The 20,719-nt window shown below is 41.3% G+C and overlaps 1 protein-coding gene across 3 annotated transcripts in view; it reads left to right on the forward strand.

Moving 5' to 3' along the window:
* CAMKMT (calmodulin-lysine N-methyltransferase) overlaps positions 1 to 20,719 on the forward strand; it is a 266,645-nt gene that overhangs the window by 208,599 nt on the left and 37,327 nt on the right. Inside the window, exon 10 of one of the 3 annotated variants that reach the window (XM_074537191.1) lies at positions 1 to 2,296. This exon is cut by the window's left edge and continues 237 nt beyond it. The exons of 1 other annotated variant lie outside the window; for it this stretch is intronic. The gene's annotated coding sequence lies outside the window, so the exon portion shown is untranslated. Of the gene's footprint in view, positions 2,297 to 20,719 lie in introns of those variants that run through there. One more of the 3 variants, XM_074537189.1, reaches the window with a different exon arrangement.

The following is a 20,719-nucleotide window of genomic DNA, read 5'->3' on the forward strand; positions in this document are numbered from 1 at the left end:
ATTTTGCAGAGTATAAACATTGACATCTTTTTTTTGTATAATTTTAGAAGTTTATTTTTCCAATTATATTCCAGCCTTAAACTGATAGGACTTCACATGTATGCATTAACAAAGGTGTAGAGCTGGCTTCCTTCTCTTTTGTGCCTTTAAACTTGCATGTACTTTGTTGATATCTTTAAATGCTATTTTGAGGTGTATTTGAAAATATATGGATAATATACTTTGTGGGCTTAGATAATTGGTTGTAAAGAAGTGAATGCATTGACACTTAATTAATAAGGAAATAGTTGTCTGAAGATCTTCTTAAAGTGTACCTATTGAATGCTTGTATTTTGCTGCCTTTTTTTTTTAATTCCACTGTTGATTTTTCTATCCATGATTGAAATGTCCTCATTTGTTTTAGTGTTGAAGGCCCCTTTTCTATATGTGTGTATGTATGTTTTTTTCCAGCAGGACTTTTCCTCCTGTAGATGTATAAGAAATTATGCATCAGACAAAAGCCTCATAAACTGACCATTTGTCCTTTGGACACAATAGCCTGCCCAGCCCCTCTGCTCCTCCTCTCCAATTATGTGTGATTAGTCTCAGTGTGTTGTGTCAAGAAGGGGGAGTGTGCTGAGTGCTTATTATCTGTTTAGGTACAAGAAGAGCACATTTAGGTTCTGACTATGAATGGAAAGTGAGTCTTTATCAGGACTAAAATCTAAATGCTACTATCCTAGAAATTGCTTTCATAAAAACACATGCTTTTTTTTGATAAATTCCAAGAAACACTGTAAGAACTAAAGGATTTTATAATGTAATCAAACTATCTCCCTTGAATTAGTTTATATTGTGATATACTGTGGCCCATATATTTGATATATACTTAATGTGGTTTTTCTTGTACTGGAAAAGACATAAATCCCACAAAAAAAACCAGGAGCAGTGTCTGATTTCTTAACAGTTTAACAGACTGTTTTAATGACTTCTCAGTAGCAGTCTTTAAGCCACAACACTTTTAAAATGTTGAAAAAAAGAGAGAGGCAGAGACCATGACTGAGAGAGGAAGATACTAGCTGCAAGCAAGTGTACAGAATCCTGCTGAAATACATTAATTAAAAGAATTGCAATTTGACAATAAGCATTCTTCCATATTCAACTCATTGGCCAGCATGTAAACCACAAGCTCCTGAAAGTCTTTTGCTCTTCTGCTTCTTCCCAAATAAATTTCTTCACTACCAGTTTGCACCTCCTTGTATTCAGTACTTTTTATGCTCCATTAGAGCACCTAGATGGATCTCAGAAGGCATAGGTCAAGTCGCAGTTAGATCATACATTTCTTTCGCACAAAAACTTGAATTGCAATGCCAAGTGATGGGCTAACATCACAATAACAGCAATTTATTCCTCTTTTGATAAAAAGCAGCCTATTCTCAGTGTTAGATAAAGACCAGGGGCAATGCAAACCAACCATTTATCCTAGAACTGAGTAGTATAGCTGGTATGAGTTTCATATTCAAACTCCTGTTGGAAAATACTTGTGCAGTAAGAAATCAAAAGCATTTAGGAGTAATTTGAAATTGCTGTGAAGATGGCTTTAGTGTAATTAGTTTTGTTTTGTTTGTCCCACACAGCAGTGCCTTTGTTTCTCTAAAAGCATGTACAAGGAAATCTTCATAATCAACAAAGCAGTGTGGAAAATAGCCCAATATTAAAATTTGCAAACCTTTTATTTTGGAGAGGACTTGAATGTCTGCTGTACAATAATCTAATAAAGATTGTTAGTTGCCAAAAATAGAGGCAGCCTCATTTGAAAATTGTGGTTTTAGCTCTAAGAAGAAAACAGTTTTACTCAAATTCGTAGCTGATAATTGCTTTTTATTTCTTTAGTGTCTGTCGTTTGAGTTGAAGGCTTTGCACAGGTGCTGCCGTCCCTAAAGTGTGTAATTGATGGCTTGTTTACCAAAGATGCATTTAGGTTTCATCCTGCAAACTCATATTGGAGCTCCACAGGCAGTAAAGTTACTAATCTACATAAGTGCTTGCAGGTTTGGTCCATGTACACATTTTTAGAGGTACATAAACACATTCTCTTTTTGATTTTTTTTGTTTTAAAATGGGTGTTGAAAAGTCACAGATATAGGATTTACATGAGGCACTAAGAGTGTTCTCTTTTAGATTCATCTCTGACTCCCTTGCATTAGTAGGTATTTGAATTGTTTCTGACCACTTACATTTTAATAAAAATACAGTGTTTATTAATGCATCAAATATCTTTGCTAAGAAAATGTTAGGCAGTTTGTCAAATCATGCTTATAAAATGTATCAGAGCCTTTTATGTCATGTGTTTTAACTAGTCTCTGATACTTGGTATATTTTTAATGATATAATTTACAGTGTTCTGTAACAGAATATTGAGCTTAATTACTTTGTGTTTGCAAAGCATTTGAAGTTGAATGACACCATGCAAGAGCTATGCTGGCTTGAGAATGGAAATGTTAGGCTGATACAAATTTTTCTTCACATATTTTGGTAATTCTTACAGCAATGCTGTGTCTTCTTTCTCAGAGAAAAATGGCAGAGAGGAATGGTATTTTTGTGGACGTCCATTCCTTGGGCACAGCTCTCATGCACCTGGTGCCACTGACAGTTAGTTGTGTAATCTTCAGGATATGAAAGATCAAGAAGAAGGTATTCTATTTCCTGCTGTGAGATATGGCAACACCTTGCTTAAAAATTGCAAACTAGTCCCAACTGATAGCATTCTGGAACAGTGGGGAAAATCTTTCAATTTAGGAAGCAAATTAGATTTGAAACAAAAAATATCTTAGGAATGTGAGATGAGGGAGGATATATTGCGATCTCAGGTACCAGTCCAGCTTCAAAATCCTTACTAGACAAGTCATTCATGTTTTGCCTGTGATTTTAATGGCTATATGTTTGCACAAAGAGGAAAGCTGGATTAAAATTGTTTCCCCCCACAAAAAGCATCTTTATATCTTGAGCCTGGCTGCAAACAGTCTATCAAGTGTTACATCTCCATTACAACTCTCCTTCGCTGTTCCCTGAACAAAAGAGGATGCAGTGGGTGGAGCTTTTGATACTCCTCTTGATATGGCAGGTGGCACAGCTGATATGGTGGGGGAAGAGGAAGAAGGCAGCAACACATGAAAGTCAAACAGCGCACTGTTTTATTACCCACTCTCTCTAATGCAAGAGGGGGATAACCAAGTCCTTGTTTTTTCACAGGAGAAATTATAAACATGTAGTTTAACCTGGATTTTAATGTTTGGGTTTTTTTTTTTTTTTCCCAGTGTGTAGGTTTCTTCTTTTTTAAGGCAGGGATTTTTACCAATGATGTCAAACTGCAAATTCCTTTTATTCTTTTGAAAGGTTTTGAGAAACTGGAAGAAAGTGCTAGGACAGCATGCACTGGTGGGTATGTCTAGGATGTTTTCTGCACAGCCTGGTCATCCCATGTTGTTTCTCAGAAGGAGGCAATTTTTTTTGCTATATTTTTATTTGCTTTTTATATTGTCTTGAGTCTGATTAAGGTGGTGTCTCCACTGCCACGTATTGGTAGTCTAACTCTGGTTTTAAGCTCACTAGTATCTTTTGAAAGCTTGTTTTGAAAGTTGATTTTCAATATGATTCTCATCTGCAGTGCAACAGCACTTATTAATGCAATCAAAATGAGGGCACCCTCATCCAAAATCCCATAAAGCTATAAGAAGTACTTAGTAAATTTGCAGATGAATTTGTAAGGAAGGAGGGGACCCCTCCAAATGATACTCATTCCTCATATGAGGAAACCTGAAGCACTGCCAGTATTGCTGTCTCCATTGCCTATAGCAATTTAGAAATCAGGCAGTGCACTCCAGAACTGACCCCAGATTTTGTGAGGCCTGCTGCTGCATCTCCTCTGCAAGATCCATCTCCCTCTCCAACCTGTGGACTTTGTTCCAACAGCTGAATGTAACAAACCTAACTTTCTTTCCCATTTTTAAAGGGTCTAGCCTATTACAGCTCCTTGCTTAGTCAGCAGCTGGCTTGCTGCCAAAAAGCCCAGCATATTGTTGTGGCTGGGTAAAAGCTGGATATTTTCCATGGCTGTCCAACAGCGGCACTGGATCTTCATTGTCTTCTCGTGTGTAAAGTGTGTGGAAAGTAGAGGGAAGATGCACGAAGCGTTAGTCCAGATGGCATTCCACAGCCTGAGAAGAAACATCTTGACCCTCGAATCTGGGTTAAACTCAACAGATGCCAAGCCCCCAAAAACAAAGAGCTGTTGTGGCTGACAACAGCAAGGGAGAGGTAGGCCTTTGGTAACAGAAAGTATCTTTTATTTTGGATGCATTTCCCTGCAGATAACCAAAACAGTGTCACTTGTAGAAGATTGCTTATTAAAAACAAGCAAAAAAATGATGGTTGTCTGCATTAGGCATCGTCCCCCTTCAGTTGTAAAATGTTGCCCCTGGGTGATGGGTTATGCTCACAGAAAGGATTTGAACATTCAAACTGCACTGTGCCCTGACAGAGCCTGCATGCTAAAAGACCTGTTATTTTTTCCTGACTCTGACTCCAATTAATGTACTTTTTAAATGATTAAACATATCATGCTGTGACTTCTGAAATGTCAACAAGCTTCGAAACTTGGGAGACAGGAATGTAATAAAATAGGTAATAGGAGATTCAATAGTTAATAGAGGCCCTGAAGTGTGAGTGTATACAGTAGCTGTATATTGGAAACTGTGCAAATGAAGATGGCTTAGTATTGCAAACTGAGGAAGAAAATTGTTTTTAATTAGCACCTTCATAAGAACTGCTGATTAATACTGTTTGGTTTGGTGAAAAGCTTTCAGCTGAGTAATTTGTACAGCCATTACAACAGTTTTGTTAGACCAGGACTCCTGTTGTTAAACACAAACAGCAGATGATAATGGTGGAAGATGAGTTTGTCATGTAACAATTTACCTTATTGAAAAAAGCTTTATGTAAAACCCAATACAGTAGGTACTAGCAGAAATCACATATTTTAAATCCTTTCAAGATTGCAGTGTGCGATTCTGGTGTGTTTTTTCATGGAGGAGAAACAGATTTTATATCATTTATAAAATTATATATACAATTTAAAGGTGTTGTAGCATGGACAGACCACTTTACTGGTAATGCTTTACATCAGAACAGTAAAGTGCTGGTACATTCAGACACTTCCTAAGTATACAAAGTCAGTCTAAAATTTGAAAGGTAATTAAGTAATATTGTTCACATGCAAATATATGTTTGTGCATTATGCACTGAAATTACGTCTAGTGTTTGTGTGATGTCTAGCATTTATACCTAAGGCTTTAAGAAGATTTCTCCCAGGTTAACTACTGTTCACAGCAATTGCTTCCCCTTCCTTTCAACTGACAACAAAAAATTAAAACCCCTTATCCATGTCTCCGTAATCCAGAGGCATATGCATTTTAGTGGCCCAGATACAAAATTTAGTGCAGTCTGTAGAAACTGAGGGATTTTATTAAATGTGGTAACAATGAAGGAATATCTGCACTAAATTATGACGCTAACCAAGGATGGTAAGATCTGTAAATTATTGGAGTGCTATAATAGAACATGAGAGTTTTCCTTTAGACAGGCCTTCGGGGTAATAACAAGGGTTGAGACTCACGACAGTGCCAAATAAGCTTTAGACAGCATAATAGTCTGCAAAGAAAAGCCACAGAGCACTAATGTAAAAGAAGAGCTGTCCACCACATGCAGTAAAAATCACCAAAGGTCATTTTATGGTAGCAATTGTGACATAAAATTGGTGGTCATGCTACATGTCTAATACTCAGCACAGCTTTATAAATGATGGGCCCCTAGCGATGGCTGTCATTAAGTGCTTTCATCATAATAAACTTTAAACTGTTGGCTTTATGAATCGCCAGCCAGCTTCAGCTGTTCGTTGGATGGAGCTTGCAGTGCCTTAAGTGTGACAAGGCCTATTAGGAACTGCAACCATGTTTCAAGCGTACTTGGCTTTCCCACTCCTGGGGTGATTGCTGCCTATTAAATGGCATCTGGGAAGATTTTCCTCCAGCAATCTCTGATCAAGAGCTTTTTTGGGCTTTGACCTGCATTTCCTTCAAGACTTTCTCTGAGGAGTTTTATAAGAGCAAAACTCCAGAGGATTTATAGCCACTTCTGATTAATACCTTTTCAGTTTTTCTAGCAACTCTCCCACTGCTACATGGAGAAAAGCTTTCATTGTTCCTAAGGTGCTTATTTGTGACCTTTTCTCTGCTTTCTGATTCCCTCTAACATGTTCTCAGTGAAATCCTTGGTGTGCAACCAAGACAGTTGCTGAAGTTGCTGCAGCATTCTGTGCAGTGGCTTTGGTAGTTAAAAACGAAAATTAATTTAGAAGAAACGCCTCCCATTTCTATTTCAAAAGTGGTCTCACAACTCACAGGTAACAGTTTAATGCCAGCAGTACAGATTTGCTCTCCTAAATCGTATACATGAGGTAGAGAAATGCCAGTTCCATGGGGCTCCAGCTGAGGGGAATGCAGCTACATAATTGTAACAAAAATTTCCTCCTCAAGCCCAGCCTCTCAAATCCCTGCGTGAAGAAACAGCCTCTGTGGCCGCTGGCAGGCGTGGAAGCGAGTTCTGCCGTGGCAGGGCCACATTCTTCCTTCAGCGGCTTCCTCTCTTTGTAAGGGAAGTGTCCCAGTCCCCAGTTCATTTGCGGTCCCTCGCTGTGAACAGAGGCGCAGAGGAGCAAAATGTGAAGTGTTTACCGCCTTGGGAAGGTCATGGCAGCACCCCAAAGCTCCCCTGGTGCAGTGGGTCTCAGTGGGGGACCCTTGGGCACACAGACTCCCGCGACCCTGTCCCGTTCTTGCCCTGGCACAGGCTCAGGGCACGGCCCCTGAGGTGGCACATTCCTGAAGCCTGCAGTGCGCCAGGGATAACTATACTGCTGAAATATAGAGCTGCATATAAAGATTTCATGAACTAGATTATATTTTCATCACTCTTATGCATATGAAGTCTTTTAATTTCTATAAATCTTACAGTGAGTTAGAATTAGATCGTATTAGTGTGAATAATAAATGTTTAGGGATCACTCATCTGAGAACTTGTAGTATTTAATTTACAAGGACTATACATTTTTCAAATCTCTTAACAAGGAACTTTAAGCACTTCTTGAGGTTTTAAAAAAAGGAGAGAAAACCAAAAAACACAACAGATCTGGAAAGCAAAAAATGCTCCATTTTTCCCAGGATCCTGAATGAGTCACTCAGGAGGTATTGTAATTGCAAAAGCTTTCTGTGTGTAAGAACCTGGCTAATACTCTTATTAGCATCTTTTTTAATCCAGGTAACATAATAGTCAAAGTGTCAGATGAATGTCTCAGAAGTGGACCATTAAAAAATAAATTGTGAAACCTTTGAGAGATTAGCATTTGAATCCAGACAGGAGCTCCTTGAGGTTCTTGGGTGTGGATCAGAGTCCTTAATGTATAAGTTGCTATCACAAACCACATCAGCCTCCAAGTTACTTGGAATGAGAAGACAGTAGCCACAATTATTAGTCTTAGCTCTGGAGTTGTTTCCTCTGGGAAGCAAATTAGCAAAAAGAGATCTTCACTGCAAAAAGAGGTTTAATTTTCTGATACTTTTAATTTCTAAGGAAGTTTTAAAAGCAAGCAACAAATAAAAAGACCATTAAAACAGTATTTCCAGGGTAAAAATTCATGTTTTAATTAATAATGATGATAGCTCTTAACCGAGGCTAATCTGAGCTCCGTACATTCAATATGATTTTTAGAATCATTGCTTACATAACATCATCAGCTGATGCAATAGTTGACCTTTTCCCATGCTGGGAAACTGAGGCAAAGAAGTGAAGTAACACACAGAGAAAGGCTCCAAGACAGGCAGAAATGTATTTATAATGCAAGTTTCACTCAAAGACAGTTCTTAAAACAGCAGACCTTTAACCATCCATGGCAGTTAATTTTTGTGCTAGATGTTGGCATACCCTGGGAACTGCATATTTTTCATCATCAGGTATCATTTGAAATTCTCTGAAGAGGTTATCATTCTTTCTGATTGATGGTACCAGTATTGGATTTCTCAGCAGATGTACTAAAATACAGACAGAGATGTAGGATGTACAAGAAGTATTTTAATTTGGCATTTCCCTTCTTCTAATGCGTTTCAGCAGCAAGCTGCTCATTTTCAAGGGATCAGGTAAGAGCACTGAAGAAAACATGTCAAATTTCTGCAGGAGAAAAAGCTGTTTATTTGTTTGAAGGGAGCCCTGATGGACATTCCTACATCTTCTTACTGTTTTAGTGTTCCTGCTGCTGTGCTTCGTTCCAGGAACTGGGGAAGATACTTAGCAGAGGTGGCTCTAGGTTAACTCTTTGTGATCTCACCAGAAATCTGCAGGAATTGTTTGGGCCACTTTTTGACGCAAGTACTTGCACAAGTCTGCAGGCTACTAGAAGATTCAGGAATGAAGACCACTCATAAATCTCTGTGTGGTGTGAATCCCAGCAAAGGCATTAGTACTGTGTGAATGTGTTCAATAACTGATGCAAACAGTTAAAGCAGTGACACAACAGGATGCAAAGTGGAGATTTAACCTTGCATTCCTGGTGCAGGGAACAGCAGCAGCTGGGCAGATTACTACAGAAAGGGCAGGTGGTTTCGTTGTGGCTCTACAACAGCTTGTGCCAGGTGAGATGCATCTGTGCTTTTCTGTGCCCACCCTGCAGACAAGGTGCTGCCAGATAACTGCATGGGGAACAAAAAGGGATCATGTTACAGGCACCAACTCTCTGGGAATCTGCCAGCTTATGTAGTGAGGTAGAAATATTAGCAAACACGTGGGCAAAGAGTCTATTATGGAAATAAAGGGCATGGGAGAGCCCAGAAACAGTGAGCCATATTTTACAGTGGTTTATAGGCTGCACAGGAAAGAAATGGGAGGGAAAAGATGAAATTCTCATCTGAGAGGGAGGTAGTCACCATGACAAAAATCATTTAGAAAGGTGTTAAGCTCAGTTAAAAGGCAGCCCTTTCAAAGCACTTTCAGAGTTATTTTCAGCTGTGAGCAAAGCAGAGGAATATTGCCACTGGGTAGAAATTGCTGCCAAACAATGATGGGTGGAAAGGATGCCTATTGCTGAACCTCAGCTACTTTCAGGTCACTTTTGGCCAGCTCTTTTCTTTGTTATAAGACCCCTTAAGGAAATAAGGACTGCAAAGCACAGGCAGCATCTCATCCTGGCCCTCCATGCCAAGGGGGCAAGGGTTGGAGGCTTGTGTCCAGGGCCTGAAGGGCTGAGCATGGGCTGCTGGAGAGGGAGCATGGGGAGGACACATCCTGTCAGGTCATGGCATTAAGAAGTCCCTACTTGTGCCTAAAAACTAGGAGTGAGAGCGAAGCAGTTCCAGATGGGTTTGTCACAGGACAGTGGATAATCCTACCAGGCACGGAGCTCGGTGGGGCAGCAGCACACAGACCCGCAGAGCAGCAGGGGGGTCTTACAGCGGGGACGCAGGTAAGACTGAGCACCTTAAAAACTTCTCCAGAGGAACAGAATCGGCTCAATTCCCAAGCTTTCCAGTCCCCACTAACCACAGGCACAGGAACCTGCAGACCACAGACCGATGTATGTTGAGAAGCCCAAGTGTGGGCTCCCATTTGTGTTGCAGTGCATCCGTGGGATGTGCTATGTGTGCTCACCAGGAAAGACACAAGGTGAAGGAGCAGCAGGGAATGCTAAGTGCTGGATGGGGGGCTCACCTCGTGCTGTGTTGGCTTGCCTGGACTCAAGAAAATGGTGTAAAGGCAGCATATGATTGTACTTGACCTGTGCTTCTGCCTTCAGAGTGATCTACCTCATGCTGATGAGGTGGCTAGGAATATTTTCTCTAGGAACCACCCTTGCCAGTAAGCAGGGGGCATTTTATCACCACACAGCCATGGTGTTCCTGCTACTGGATGGGATTGCCCTGTCCCAGAGCCACCAGCCATTCTACCTGCTACTCTGACACTCACTGCTTCCCACCTGCACCAAACAGGGTCAAGCTGAAGTTAACACTTGCATGAACAGTTCAGATCATTGTACAATCAGATATTTGAGTTGCAGAAGCACAGCACATTTTTCTACTGCTATTTAGAGGCTGATGTGTGTAGCCTTAACAACAATTTATTTATTCATCCATTTCAGTAGCTTTGTTCCTGCTGACTTCTATCTAAAATGCGATGTAGTGCACATTTTATGAGCTATAGGATGGTTAGTATGGCTTAGAGTGAGTCCAGATGCACCAGAACTGTGGGGAAAAATGGATATTTAAAAATGTGTTAATATCTATATTGTTGTTAGTATTCCTCTTTGCTGATTTCTTATCTTTTCGTAGTATGGAAATAAGAATAAATTTAATATCTAATGCTGAATCTGGGCATATTTTCAGTGTAGGGAACATGGAGGTATATCAGAATATTCAGAAATCTGAGCTTTTCATGAAGTGTTGAAAGAGCTCTTTCAATGAGGAAAGAAATGTCACTTTAAACATTCATTTTAAAAATATTGATGTAGCAATGTGGTGCTCTGCAATGCATCTTCTATGTTTAAAGCACAGGAATTGGTATATTCCCAGATTTCTTTTAAAATCTGACTTCCAAAGGCAAATAGTCCTGCAGTGATAGTTCAAAACACTTGTGCTTCTCTGAGGGATGTCTATGCTACTTTAAACTGCAAGCTGACTGCAAGCTCAGGCACAACATGGCTTCATGTGTGTTGACCTCGGTGTGCTAAGCCAAAGGATACGCTCAAGTTATTTGTGTTCCTGTCCTGGCTCTGGCCTCCTACACTGTGGCCAGTGAAAGTCCCATGGTTTGTGTGCAAAGGTCCAGTCTTGGCCTCTTGAGCTCTCTCTTTCAGGGAGCAGTAGCCTAAGGGTAGGCTGGTTGTAAATCCAAATCCTCCAGTGGGTGGCTTTGGGATGACCAGGGTTTTTTTGCTACATTCTTAGATGGGATGTGTGGAAGGCTGTGACCCTGTTCTTTGTCCCATAGACCTGTGCTGAGCAGGCCCATCAGCCTGAACCTTCTCTCTTGGCCTTCTCTGGAGGTTGCTTCTAGCCTGTGTTTGAACTTACATCCTCCCAAGGTGCTCTTGAGTTTGTGTGCCTCAGAGACATAACCAGTGACTGTAGATTCTCCTGTGCTGGACCAGCCCTTTTTCTCTACTAGTTTTTCTGCCCCTTTACCCTTCCTAAAGGAAAACATAACTGCACAAACCTCCATTTAGCTTTGAAAAGGGGTTCTGACAATTGTCTTTAAACCAACCTGAAAATGTGAAGCATTACAAAACATTACACCAGAGCCCATTGATGCTGCTGATATAGTAAAAGTTTATTTCTACAAGCAATTGATGTGTCTATTGCACTGAGACCCAGTAGGACCTTGTTGCAGGGCCCTGTGACTCCATGAGAATAGAGGCAATTCTCTCTGGGCAGCTATGGATTACAAAGGAAGACACTACCACTGGGAGTAACGTTATCTTAACAAAAATCTCCCTGCTGTTGCCCAAACCTTGACCTACTGTGTAGTTCTTTTTCTGCTCATAACTCACTTGACATCTTTACTTTTCTATACCACTTTGCTGTAATTCCCTATGACCCTTTTAAAGAACTATAGAGGTGGTAGGGCTTCATTACAAAGATGAACTGCAAAGCATAGCCAAATCTGAGGGGTCTGAAGGGAAGAATAAAGGGTTGTTTGTTACTATTTCATATATAGACCACCCTAAAGAAATAACAGTAAAAGACACAGACACATGGTAGTGGAGATAATGTTTGCCCCCTGTTCTCCACAGAATAATTGCAATGGGGCATTCCATACAGGCCTGTCCCTTCTGAATCTTCATCGATTGGTTTTATTGCATCAGGGAAAGCAAAACAGGAAAAATACAAATTGTGTTTGAAGTTTCCACACTTGAAACATTAAAAGCAGATAGTTTGCTTTTCTTTCCTGAAGGATCTAGGAAGGTCTGAAGCTCCCCAGTCCAGGCCATGGTGTAAAACATTATATTGCTTGTCAGGGCTCATGAAAAATCAGAGCAGAATGGTATCAGGTGTTATATTTTCTCATTTTTCTTCCTGGTTATAGTTGTGATATTTGATGACAACTATGTTTCCCAGCTCCTTGCATTCCTCAAGGACTCTGCTCCATGCTCTGCATCCACAGGAGGAGATAAAAGGGTGACTTCTGGGGATGCAGGATGGTGGTGCACAGGCAACAACAATTTACAGGATGTGGTAGAGCTCTACTCAAACAAGAGATTCTTTTTTCTGAAGTAAAATTGGCAACATGCAGACATCCTCTGAGATTCTAACTTTGCTGCTTCCTCAGTCAATGCTTGTACTCTTCAAGGGTAGTGAGGAAAGCTACATCTTCTCCTCTTGATAGGATAATAGAAGTGAGGTTATCCACACTGACCTGCACCTTCTGACTTTTCAGAACCAGCAAGCTTTATTCCATCAGATGAAGCATGACCTGCTTTACTCCCCTGCTGTTCACTGGTACTTAGATAGCTGGAAAACATAAAGAGTTTGGAACACAACAGGACTTAGGATGCTGCTGGAGAGTATGGAAAACCTGCAACAAATGCTGTGGTTTTGTCTCCCAAACTCATCAGTACCCACTTCTCCTTCGGACTTGCCATACCTTTAGGATTCTCCACCCTTCCTTCTGTCCTTGCCATGGAAGACAGAGCCCACCCTTGCTGCCATCCCTGTGACACAGCTCCTCAGGCTGTGGAAGGTGTGACCCAGCCTGGTGCTGAATGTGCTGAGGGCCCAAATGTCAGCAGCCTTTAGCCCTCCTGTGGGCAACACTGTCCCCACTCCATCTATCCCTAGCACAGGCTTTTGTTTGCACCCCATGGGAAGAAAATAATCCCCTTGCCTCTGACCACACCTGGATTCAGCCTTCAATTTGTCACCTTGAAAAGTGGGCCAATTCTCTAACACTCTTGCCAGGACTAAAGCCAGAGTGAATGCAGCTAATTTTCACTGCTCTAATTAGGTGTTGAGTCAGCGAGAGGAGACCTTGCCTCTTGGAGAATTTTTTTAAAACAGAGAGAGAAAAGGGGAAGACAGGAGGAAAGAAGATGGGCAGCAAGAGAGAGGGAAAGGGAGAAAAAGAGGAAGAAACAAACCAATAAAGAGAAAAGAGAGCACTGAGTACTTAATGGGGTAACAGGGAGGGAGACTGGGAACAGCCCCTTTCTTGCAGGTGCAGGACTGAAGAGGGTGTCCTACACAAATCACAGGTTGGAAGAGCACTGGGGACCTGGGGGACAGCTGCAGAGGGAATGCCTTCCTACATTTGCTGGCTTGCTTTGGCTGTAGGTCTCTGGGGAAGCCTTTGGTGTGGAAATCAGACAAAGGTGTTCCTGTTGTTACTCATGGGAATTCAGCTTCAGAGAAATGCCCTGAAAATATGTTGGAATCCAGTTATGAAGTCTCAGACAAGCAAAAAAAAAATTCTTCAGTAGTGCTCCACAAGCTCTGGCCGAAAATCAGCATTTTCCCCAGTTTATGTAATAATCAGGTGCCTTTCTTTCCATCTCCCACCTCCCCACCCCCCACTCCAAAGAAAAAGAAACTCACATCTGCTCTAGATGACTTGAAATAAAGGGGGCCAAATCTGTATGTATGGTTTTCTTAGCTTCTCTACAGAGAGAGCCAGGGCCATGGAAACATCAGACTAAGAGGCTTAGAGTAAATCCTGGCAGTCTCCATGCTAGAAACTCTCCCACTGATAACCAAAGCCTAATAAATAAGTTTGAGAAAAAAACTAAATGAAAGTCAAATGTTGAGCAGTTAATTAGGATACCTCTTAGCACTTGTGCTGCAAAGAATGAGAAAATTAGAGAATATAGAAATATATGTTGGCAAGAGTGAGAACATGCTAAAAGTAAACACAGCTGTTATTATTAGCAGTAAAAATAATATTAATTAGTTGTATTACAGTAGCACCTAGTGGTGCTACTGGATCTCATCGCTAGATGAGATCGAGATCCCCAAAATATAAAGGTCTTAAATAGAAATTTCATATAAGTGCATATATCTATAACATATGTATATGGAATGTGTACATAACATATAGATAGACACACAATTCAAGGGATGAAGAAACCTCAGCAAAGTGAAAGCAGGCTACAGAATGTTTTGTGACTTGGTCTCTCTTATTCCTATCTTTTTATGTGCTGCAGGGCAGCTGTTTGCAACTGTATTTATCATACAGAGAACAGAGAATTGGATTTGTATTTCAGGAGTCAGAGTACATGTGTATATCTGTGTGTCTGTGTGTGTATTCAAATATAGGTATGCCTATACATCTGTGCATGTACACATACACATAGGTGCACATTCAGACCACATGGAGTTATGTTTTTCCTAACTTGGATCAGGACAACACAGAAAGCTTGGCAAACAAAATGAAAGCTACCCCAAAGGATCCATTTATTCCCCCTAGCACCATTTCTTTACTATAGTGGAATTGCCACTGTCTTTTCTGTGCATGCATGGGCACTTTTTGGAGAGAGATGATTCCCCACCATTCACTGTAGAATTCTCCATAAAGTCACAGCTGAATACTGCCTTCAGCTAAGTCAACATAGTCTGAAAGGGTACAGAACTGCAAGTTGCAGTTGCTGCAGCTGCTGCTGACTTTGATGAAATAATTTAATAATAAATTTGAAAAAAACTAACACCTTTCCTGATGTGGATTTACATGCCACAGCAGGGAGAGGCTATAATGACCCAGATGACACACAGTTAACTCCGGATTCCTTAAGACATGGGAACTAATTTAATTGTTAATGTTTTACTGCCTGGGTTTCCAGGAAAATGAGCCCTTGCAGATTATCTGGGTTCCTGTTTCAAACAGAGCAGTGCTGAGGGCTTTTTAGAAAAAAATCTTTTTAGAAAAAATAGCAGCAGGAATATTGAGATTTCTAGTGAGGAAATTGCACGGCAGGTCAGGGCATCAATTTAATGTTCGGAGACATGCTTCGTTTGAATGATAATTTCATTAGATTAGTTTATAAACTTTTAATGCAGGTTGCATTATATGTCTAAGAAGAAACAATTTGTGTGACAGACTATCCTTCATAATCCCCCTCTTCAGCCTTCTGCTAACAAAAGACCCTTAATACTGAAGATGTTTTGTGGGAGGAGAAACATTTTCCAAACAAGTAGTTTCTCTATTCCAGCCCAGGTAACAAAGAGGCCTTAGGAATTTCTGTGGGCCTTGTCAGGACTGGCCCATTGGTCTTAAAGCCACCTGCTGCTTAAGCCATTGGTCAATAGATTAACTGCTGCTATTACTAAGTGTTTAGGAAAGTAAGTTATGTGGCAGAGCAAACAAAATCAACCTCCTTAACACATGTTAATTCAAAATTTAATAAATCTGCACTGAGAACAGTAAAGCAATCAAGGACAGTGGGGTGCGCAGGAAAGCTCTTAGTATGCGCTGCTCCTCCAAGCAAAGTATCACATGGCAGATAAAAAGTCTTAAACAAAAGGATAATACTCTATTTGCTCTGCAAAACTAGCTTGACACTTGCCTCCACGCCTCTGCCTTCCTCCTTTTCTTCAGGCTTTTGGATGCTGGTTTGCGCTGCAGATTTTGGGCAGTTTCCAAAGCTCAGTCACTGAAGTTCACAATAAACAGTAATAGTGGAGTTAATTCCTGGTGAAAAGGTGGGAAGGATTCAAATACTTGCAAAAGCTGTGACACTCCACAGCCTCACATGTCGTTCATATTCTGTAATGAAACACATGTTTTAACAAAGCACATCTCCCCAGGAAGAGAAAACCTTCTGCCTGCCCTCGCCTGCCATTGGGGACTTTGCCTGGCCCTGGAGGTCCAAAAGGATTTTGGCAGGGGAACCAAAGATTTTTCATGAGGCCAATGCCTCATGGATCTGTCCTGGGCAAAAGTCAGAAAGGTGCTACTGATTCTTCTTAAATAATTTAGATCTCATTTGCCTACAGCTCTATGCTATTCATGAAATAAAAGAAAGACTTGGGAGAAAAATTTTGCTTTTGCATGCAAAAAAGGGGATAGGACAATACCAGTTGTTGGTGAATGTTGGCTTAGGAGTGCCTGATTTTCTGTCACATGCTTCAAGCATTTGCTGTTTCTCGTACTGCAAATTTAGGTGACTGGTAAAATACAGTTCTTACTGGTTTAGAAAGATCCACAAAAATTCTTGGAATAAATTTCCATTTTTGTGGTGTCTTTTCCTAATCCTTAACTTTCAGGTTCCTATGTTTTGTTAATAAGTCATTTGTTCCCTATATGAGTTAGCTGTGATCTAAAACTGAAGATCAGGATTATGGTTGCCCTTACTTGGCTTAGAATCATGGGATGGATGCTCCTGTATGGGATGAGTCTGTGTTTAATCAATGGATACTCAGGAGAAGAGAGAAGTCCAGAACAGTGGCAATCCAGATCACACATAAGTTGCCCCCTGATGTTTTCCCACTGAGTGTTTGAGGGAGGCAGAAGCAAGAGAAATGCACTGAAGGGTGTTCCTGCTCCAGCACATACACACTTCTGTCCAGGGAGAGGGGTGGCAGCTGGCACTGGCCTTCTCCTCAGAAATTTGACCATTTGTTGCTATTGGGTTTGGGATCTGGGTTTTTGTAGATTTCCCTCAAGTCCAATGCTGGTTTTGCCAAGTGCACTTGACTGGTTCCAAACATATGTGTTGATGATCAGGTACAGTACCTTGCTAGGAAAACAAGGCATCTTCCAACCAAATTTTCAGGGGGGATTTCTCAGGATCCATAGGCTGGGTTGTGATTTCCTTGGTCTGGCTTTGGCAGAGCCTTCCTTAACCTGGCATGTGAATAAATGCTACTGCATTTATGCAGTATCCATGCTGTTTGGAAGGCTGAAAATTCCCCCTTTGTGAGGCTGTAAACTTCCTGAGAGGAGAATGCAGCAGTAACTCCAAAATGTTTTCCTTGCAGACCTTGTTGAGCTGTTTTTTATCTTGGTAGGAGAGCATTTAGACATCTATGAACAAGATAAGATAAATTTAAATTTAATAAATTTTTTATTATGGCATGGTAGGTACTGCTAGGCTATCAGCTGCCATCATGGAGCCCAAGCTGATGGTTGTAGCAAGATAGTAGAGGCTATCTTTGAACAGGACATTTATCTCAGATTTTTATAATATATCAAAGCTCCTTGCATGTCTGAGAGTATTTGGGGGTCAGTAAAATGCTAAGAACATTCCAGCAGGACTTCTATCCTTCCTTTCCATCCCATATCTAATAACTTTCCCTTCGAGCAGTCTACTAAAATTGTGATGGGTAAAATCAGCGGTCCAGATATAACACAAGATTGCCTGTGTCATATTCTGAATGTCTTTGACTCCAGGACTTATACTCCTGATGGAGACAGTGTAAGGAAGGCCAGACCTAGCTCTATATTTGTGCTCTGCAGTGAGGACATATGACATTTGTGTCCAAAGTATCTTTTCCCAAGAAGGTGGGTGAGCATCTGTCTTCAAAGCTGACACCAAAGCTGGTTTTCAGCCAGTCTGCTGGCAAGAGACACGAGTGAGCACAGTCCCATTTGACAGCCATAAGCTCTGGGTAGTTTAATGTAATGCAGTTAAAATTAAAGCACTTGCCTGGTTTGTTGTGCAACATCCCCACATTGCCTCAGTCTGCCAAGGTGAGCTGGATAATATTATAAATGGATACTCCCTGCTTCCTTTTCACTTATTTTTAATGTGATGTTGCTTTCTGTACATGTATTAATTGTACAAACCAAGAAAAATTGCGGAGTAAATGGATATATTTTTAGATGTTACTTTATTTGGAAAGAAAGACATGCAGTCTCTTCTGGAATTTGATATTCCTAAGCTGAACAGTGCTTTACTGCTGTGATGCAGTTAAATCACACGATTTCTTTGCTGCCTCATAATGAAGAAACCTAAGCTCAACTATTATTCTCCTTTGAGGCTAAGAATTCAAACTCTCTTTGAGAAAAGACTGATTTAAGATCATTTTCTGCTCTGAGTGTGCTAGGCATTACATAGGGTGCAAAGGCAATACACAGTGTAGCATGACACTTAAACTGTTATTACACTTATATTGCATTTAGAAAAAAAATCTTCAATCATTCATAGTTAACCTAGGAGAGCATTTTCCCCAATGTGACACTTAAATGTTTTTAAAATAATGGGATGATTTGTTTCTTTCCCCTTGAATATGAGGCAGCGAGGTTAGAAGGGGAAGCAGAGGGGGGATGAAAAGTGGCTTATATTGTCAAGGTCTCCTTAACTGTTAAGCAGTGGGGGAAAGAATCAGACTCCTTTCCTGGGCAAAACCAGAGATATTCTCCACTGATGACTGTCCTTCTAAGCCTTCCCTATCACAGGCTAGCAGTTAAAATAATACTCACCTACTGGGCATCCAGCAGAGTTGATCTACCTTTTCTGCTAGGAGGTTCACGTCCAGTCAAGCCTGATTAATCTGTTGCAAGTCCTGAATGATCCCAAATATAACACATAACAGCTACACCTGTTTATCAAGTCAGTTCATTTCCCTTCCCCTATTCCACACTGAAAAGGAGCATTAATTAAAACAGTAAACAAACGAGCGCCTATTCTAAATCAGAGCTGCAGGCAAAGAAGAGATAACTTAGGCTCTTGAGAAGAGGGATTTTCAGTTAATTTATGGAATCTACTGTCACTCTCAGAGCAAGGGAGCTTACGTAGCTGGGAAATTGAAGCAGACAGGCTTTGTCTAAACACTTCTTTTTCAGTGAATATCTTCTCTTTTTTTCCTATTTTAATTTTTAATCAAGCCCTCTTTTTTTTCTTCCTTTTTTTTTTAAGGAAAGAAATTGCTAGATTTTTCCAGTATTCTGGTGACTCATACAGCTCCTGTGAGGTACCCAAAAGGTAGAGAAGAGTGAAGATGAGAGGCAGGAAGCTGAGCTTTAAAAAGAGCAGTGTGAGAATATGAAATGTTCCTTTAGCAAATTATTCCCCGGAAATTAATTGCTGTGTTTCAATACATTTTATTCATTATTTCCCCAGCATATTCATCTGTACTCATTGTACATGTACCCTGGTCCTGGAGCAATGTTGGTGTGAGTGTAGGTTTCTGTCTGCCCAGGACGAGCTGCAGGGAGCCCGCCTGAATTAAAGAAATAGTCAGGGGATGGTGTCCGCGGAGCTGCCGGGTCCCTTGGCGAGGGCCGGCTGCTCTGTGCGGCACCCAGTGAGCACACCGCGACAAAGGGGCTGCTCCTGCCTGCCACGGGCTGCCGGCAGAGCACCGAGGGCATCAGCGAGGCCGAGCCCGGAATTCAAACCATGCTTGTGCTCTGCAGGTGCTGCTCGCACCCATGCCCCGAGCCCGCAGGCGCTGCTCGGTGCGGTGCTGCAGGGTCGGGGCCTCCGCTTCAGTGCGGGCTCCGGGCCGCTTTGTTTTTTGAGAGAAGCACGTACACGTCCCGTTTTTGGTAGAGGGGGAGAAGCAGCAGGGGAGCTGCAGGAAAAATGGGGGCCAGACCCCCCCCTTAAAGCAGAGAGGTGATGTGCTCTGAATTCCCCCTCACAAGCGCATTGCTGAGCTAATTGAAACTGGCTCTCCCACATCCCTGGAGAGTGCCCTGACCTCCTACCTCTCGGCAGCTGGGGGGAGGGCTGGGAGGCAGGAAAAAACCCTCTCCCTCTTTTCCTCTCTCCCTCTTTCCTTCTCTCCTTCTCTCCCTCTACCTCTCCATTTTTTAATCAGCAGCTCTACCCGGAGAAACCTTCCCCGTTATTGCTCCTGCTCTACAACCCGGGACGACTTTCAACAAATCACCATTTTCTGTCAAAAAATTTGCAACCTGCTCTTGTTACGAGCTGCTTTTCAATTCCAGAACATAGCTAAAATGGTTCCTGTTCTGCCCAAATAAAATACTATTGGCAGGGAGACAGTTTAAACTCCTATCAGCCAGGATTTGTCACGATGAAGGCTGCGTTTCTCAGGAACCAAACTATCATTTTGCTTCTTACAATACTGTTGGGACTCTCTCCCTGGGCTAATTAATATATTAGACATTTGATTTTATTTCAGAATGAGATTTGGAATAATTCAGTTTGTGAAATCACATTGAAATTGTAGTTTTCATAAAATTACAGACAGACCAAAAAAAGTTCTGTAAACCTTTGTCATTTCAGATACAAACCTCTTTTAAAGCTACAGGAATGCCTTCTACATATTTCAAGTCATCCAGCATTTACTGGTGGCATATCCAGTAATCATGTTGACAAATTAATGGTAGAGAATTAGTTGTACATTAAAGATTTAAATTATATTATGCAGCACATTGTCATAAAATGATATAAAACAATTGGCAAATAAATGTAAATTAATTCCAGTTACTGACATGTAAGAGGCAGACTGACATCTGTACACTTCTTGCCTTGCCTCGCGCAGCTGCCATACTTCCAGACATAAAGCAAAGTGGGAAGCGGGATGGTGCGCTGCAGCAGCAGGCAGGGACGGGCTCAGGCCCGGCCTTTGGGCTGGGCAAACCGTACCTCCACTTCTAAACAAACAAATTTGTGTCCAGCATCGCCCCTGCGTGCCCCTGGGGGGACGGCAGAAAAGTTTCCTTTGTCAAGCAGGATGAATAC

Source organism: Zonotrichia albicollis, chromosome 3, assembly GCF_047830755.1.
Source record: "Zonotrichia albicollis isolate bZonAlb1 chromosome 3, bZonAlb1.hap1, whole genome shotgun sequence".
NCBI lineage: Eukaryota > Metazoa > Chordata > Aves > Passeriformes > Passerellidae > Zonotrichia > Zonotrichia albicollis.